Raw genomic sequence first — 5,546 nt, forward strand, 5'->3', positions numbered from 1 at the left:
CCGTACAATATAGGTGAGGGGTTAGTGTTGGTGTGTGTGCGTACATATCTCCATATGTTTATTTAATTATTTTTTTGGGGTTAATCTTTTATTCCTCCATTTTGTTTTTAAAATAATATTCACACACGTTATTATTCACTGTAGATTGAAAAATATCCCGAAATATGGGACCGAGCTAGTCCTGATTACAAAGACAAGCAGAAGAAAAAAGACGCCTGGGCCTCTTTGTTGAGCCAAATGTATCCCCAGTGGGTGAATGTGGAACGTGATGCCCAAGAGGAAATTAGTAAGTTTTGATTTTTACATTTATTTTTATATCTATTTATAATTGCACTTTTTGGTGTTAAAGCAGTTCATAAATTGTTTTAGTTTTGTCATTGCAGTGTATGATATTAAAAATCGGTGGAGATCGGTCACCGACCGGCTGGTGAAGTATCACCAGTCGGTGCAAAGTGGCTCATCACCAAAAAAAAGAAAATTTCCTTTTGCGGACGAGCTGGCCTTCATACTAACCAGTAGGAGTTTGCGGAGGTAAATTCCCAAAACATATTAATTGAAATGTTTCCAAAAATGTTGTATTTACATTGGGATTTACCTTTTATTATATACAGAACTGAAGGAAACATCATGGCCCCAACAGCAGAAGAGGACACAAACACAGAGCAAGCAGAGGAGGAATCCGAGGACTTTTTCCAGCTTTCCTCACCGGATCCATCTGCTTCGGCATCTTCAGCATCTGGTTGTCCCTCACATTCTTTGTCCAATCCAGCGGACATCGGGACGGGTTTGGTGACTGATTCTCCTGCTCCTGCTCCAAGTGACGCTGGAAGCTCTGCTGGTGATGTGTTGAGGCCCACTGGGAGGGGGTCTGGTTCTGCTCATCTCGTGGCATCGAGAAGGGCGGGCAAAAAAAAGGCCAAAAGCCACGGGGGTGGAACTATTGTGCTTGAAGCACTCACAAATCGAACCCTCAGCCTTGTGGAAAGGGCATCCCAGGAAGATGCCATCGATAAATTTTGCTCAGCCCAAGCTGCCCGCATCAGATCTCTGCCACGAGATAGGCAGAACATGTACATGACTGCAGCAGGCGCTATGGTCATGGCAATTGAAGAGGCAGCAGTTATGCCCTCGCCCCCAGCCGTAGTATGCGGAATATTTAATTGTTTCAAACCCAGTGTGCCTCCACCACGACCAGCAGCTGCAACCCAGCGTTTTGGGCAGGTTGCTGCAGCATACCGTCCAGAAGATATGCAACCAAGTTATGGTCGCCAAATGGCTCATGGTGCATCATCATTTGTCAGAGGACCATCCCCCAACTCTACTTTTTCTCAAGAAATGTTTCCTGGGTACAGCTTTGAAGAAGACCTTCAAAACATGTAGTTAAATAATTTTACCTCTCCCTGTCAGCATTTTTGGACCCTAGCAAATACAGACAGCACCTGTAGGTTGATAGATACACAATGTTTTAGAGAATCAGACAATTAACAAAGACCTTTTCTTATGGTCACCTATACCAGGCTTCAGGCGTAGGGGACTGTAAGAAAAGGTGTTTCTTTTTATATAATTAAACAACCTACAGGTGCTGCCCGTATTTTAGGGCCCAAAACTGATTACAGGACAGGTGTGCTGTACACAGTGTGTAATTTCTTCCCAAGTTATGGGCAATGTTTGTCCGATTAAATTTTATAGAAGTTTGTTGTTTTTTGTTTTTACAAAGTTTTTTACAGTTATTCTATATTACGTATTAAAAAAAATATTTAAACTATCTGTTAATTTTTCTTTTCAAGTGTATATGTGGTTGGATTGGGTTGTAATGAAAAAGTGTTCCCCTGATCTGCGCTCACCATAGCGCAGGTCAGAGGAACTCTACATTTTTGAAATTTGTTCAAACTAATCTACGTATGTGGTCGGCTGTATACAGTCGTTTTTAAATTAGAAATATACTTTGATATTTTGGACCACAACTATTTTTTGGATGAATACTACTCTCAACACTGTTATTTGCTAGTTCTGTTCTTAGCGCAAGCAAATAACAATGGTGAGGGTTGACTTTAGCAGACAGTACTTGTGAAGAGCGCTCTAGGTAGTAATGCCAATTTACAGGCTCTGGTCTTTGTGGGTTGTTCACTTTTGCGTTGACGTATTGTCGGAAAACAAAATGTAGAAGGTTGCAATTCAAGAAATATTTTAGACAAATTTAAGTTTAACCAAAATTTATTTTTTTTAGAAACATTTTTTTTTACATTTTTATTTAAAAAAAAAGGAGGAAGTTCTTCTTTTATTGTTCATCAGATCTTCTCTGCTGGTCAGGCTGCTCAACACCAGCACAGGAGTATTGCCAGTGCACGGCACCTTCAGGACTCATGAAGTAGTCAGCGAAGGTTTCTCGCACCCTGGCACCAGAGTTGGATGGCCTTCCCTGACCGGAGTTGACAACTGGAATTAATTCAGATAGCTGTGACTCCTCATCTTGCTCGGTGCTGTACTCACGAGCATAGTTGTGGAGTACACAGCATGCCTTAATTACAGTGTCAACGGTCTCCGTATCCAACTGGATGGCAGTGTGAAAGATCCTCCACTGACTACACATGATTCCGAAGGTGCATTCCACATATCTGCGTGCACGACTCAGCCGATAATTGAAAATCCTCCGCCGGGCATTCAGTGCCCTTCGTGGGTATGGGCGCAGCAGGTTGGTCTGTAAGGGAAATGCCTCATCCGATACCATCACGAAAGGAACTGGATGTGTGGAACCCGGCAAAGGTCTTGGGGCTGGGAGCGTTATGCCATCTTGAAGAATTTGCAGCCCAATCTGTGATGATCTAAACACCTGAGAGTCCCCAGTACTGCCATAAGCACCAACGTCAATGGCAACAAATTTGAAATGTGCATCAGCCACCGCCATCAGGACCACAGAAAAATATTTCTTATAATTAAAGAAGCGTGATCCTGATCGTGGTGGCTGCTGAACTCTCACATGTTTGCCATCGACAGCACCAATGCAGTTTGGGAAATTGGCCACAGTTTGAAAGCCTGCTGCGACCTGCAGCCAAGTCTCCTCGGTTGGAGAAGGCATCACGATGGGCTGCAACTTATGCCAGATGACGGTACATGTGCACCTCACAATTCTGGAAATGGTGGATTTACCAACCCTAAATTGGAGGTGCAGTGATGTATAGCTCTCTCCTGTGGCCAAAAACCTGAAAAGGAAAAATAGATAATTAGAAAAGCCATAAAAAGAAATACAAGCCAACAGTAATTATCCATTATTGATTCATCTTTTAAAAAATTAAGGTCTTTATTACAAAAAACTATTCCAACAATGGGCGCGTTTTTTTTTGGGGGGGGGGGGCTCCACATTTTCAATCTTTTTTGGTCATCTTTTGTTTTCTCTTGAGTTCACACATATCAATTTATAATGTGTTTTGACTTTGTGTCTGTGTTTGCCTACGATGTTTGCTCTAGAGTTTACACATCAGTGACCTTTTCAATCTGATCTCTGTGCATGGTGATCTCATGGTCAAGCCAAAAATATGTACACAACGACAGACACAGTGGAGCCATCACCGCAGGGTGGCGAACAAAACCAGGTACATATAAATCAACATTCAACTTACCGCAAGGTGATGAGCAGCCTTTCCTCAGCAGAGATGGCCCTTCGCATTACAGTGTCTTGGAAGTCCAGGTCAGGAGACATAAGGCTCAGCAGCCGATCAAATGCAATAATGTTCAGACGGCAGAACTGTTTAAATTTTTCAGGAAAACTATAGTAAACAGAGAAAAAAAAAAAATTAAAAGATAATTTTGTAACATAGTATACAAACAAAACCTTAAAAAACAGCATAGACGGGTGACATTATACTTTCTTCACATATATCTTACCTCCTTAAATCCTGGTAGAGAACATTAAAGTGGCCCTTATCCGTCCGCTCCTGCAAGATAGGGTGCACCCAAATTTTTTTTGGTCGTCTTCTCCTCCTTAAACGCTCCTATAGAACAACAATAGGTTAGTACACACACTACATAAAAATAATGTACCCCAAAAAAACTTAGTTTATATTACCTGCTCAACGTTGTAGTGCAGGAGATTTAAGCAAGTCATTAGCAGAAGGTTTAGGCATGGTCTGCTGACCCGCAGGGGCTGCAATTCCTGTGGCATACTGTCTTTTGCAAAAAACAAAATGGTGACGAGGGGTTGAACTAGGAAATGACATCAGGATTTCCCTCTTTTTTTTTTTTTTTTTCAATAACTTTATTTGTGCTCAAAAACGCATGAAATAAGCTTACAAAAACGCATGTAAAAACCGCATACAAAAACGCGTCAAAAACGCGACCAAAAAACGCACGCGATTTTCTGGCAAGGGACATGCAGAAATGTTGCAGAAATTTTCTGCTTCATTTCTGCATCGTGGGCACATAGCCTAAGGCTATGTGCACACGATGCGTATTTCATGCGTATTTTGTGCGGAAAATTCCGCAGCGTAAACGCATGAATTACGCATGTTAGCCTTCTGCCATGGTCCCCTATGGCATTCCGCAATTGTAATGCCCACGATGCGGAATTTTCCGCAGCGTTTTGTTGTGCGGAAAATTCCGCAGCATGTTAATTCTTTGTGCGTTTACGCATGCGGAATTGCCATCTACAATGCAGTAGAAAACGCAAGGCAATTCCGCATGTGCAAAACGCGCGAATTACGCGCGAAAAACGCATGCCAAATTCCGCATGCGTTTTCCAGGAAAAAGGACATGCGGAAATGAAGCGGAAATTTCCGCTTCAAATACGCATCGTGTGCACTTAGCCTCAATCTCCTACCCAAGAGGTAATACTTCAAAGATTCTAGTGCCCACTTTAAAGCTAATCATTCGCGCTCTACGATGGCGTAGTTTTTTCCCACCGGAGTCAATTTCCTGCTCAAATATAGTGCTGGGTGTTCTTCTCCACTTATAGTTTGAGACAAGTCGGCTCCCAACAGTGTGTCCGAGGTGTCTGTCTGAACCAAGAACTCCTTTTTAAAATCTGGTGTAACTAACGGGTTGCTCACACAGCGCTGACTTAAGGCACTGAAAGGCTTGTTCTGCTTCGGGAGACCATGACACCATTACAGATTTCCCTCCTCTTGTCAGGTCCGTCAATGGAGCTGCCCTTGAGGAAAAATTTGGTATTAATCTCCAATAGCAGACAATGATCATTAAAAAAGCCTGCACTTGTTTCTTAGTTACCTGCCTAGTAGAGATGAGCGTTGTTCTACTCGAACTGTTCGCCAATCTCAAATTCGAGCTGTTTTGGGCGGTGTTCGAGCCGTTCGGCGAACACGAACGATTTGAGAAAAATTCGGCTGTTCGAGGTTATGTTCGATAACTGTTCGTGCACCAAAATCATAACTGGATTTTTTCTCAGTAATGATGAAAATTAATGTTAATACGCAGTTTGAGTGTACAGCGGGGTGGGGGGAGGGGCAGGGGATGGATCTCTGCAGGAATAATGAAGAACTCCATTTTTTTTTCTCTTTCCCGCATTTACAGTGGGGAGGTGCAATCTGTCAGCC

At 42.5% G+C, this 5,546-nt stretch overlaps 2 long non-coding RNA genes across 2 annotated transcripts; one reads left to right on the top strand and one right to left on the bottom strand.

Annotated features, from left to right (window-relative positions):
• Positions 1-225: 225 nt before the first annotated feature.
• On the top strand, positions 226-926 carry LOC141164137 (uncharacterized). Its single transcript, XR_012250842.1, has 3 exons — positions 226-286; positions 384-531; positions 612-926. It is a non-coding gene; the product is annotated as an uncharacterized lncRNA (long non-coding RNA).
• Positions 927-3,179: 2,253 nt separating this feature from the next.
• LOC141164139 (uncharacterized) lies at positions 3,180-4,186 on the bottom strand. The gene is made up of 3 exons (XR_012250843.1): positions 4,064-4,186; positions 3,883-3,989; positions 3,180-3,764 (listed from the first exon to the last, which is right to left on the bottom strand). It is a non-coding gene; the product is annotated as an uncharacterized lncRNA (long non-coding RNA).
• Between the last annotated feature and the right edge of the window lie 1,360 nt (positions 4,187-5,546).

Source organism: Phyllobates terribilis, unplaced genomic scaffold, assembly GCF_046119375.1.
Source record: "Phyllobates terribilis strain yellow unplaced genomic scaffold, ASM4611937v1 Scaffold_10__3_contigs__length_209671492, whole genome shotgun sequence".
In the NCBI taxonomy this organism is placed as follows: domain Eukaryota; kingdom Metazoa; phylum Chordata; class Amphibia; order Anura; family Dendrobatidae; genus Phyllobates; species Phyllobates terribilis.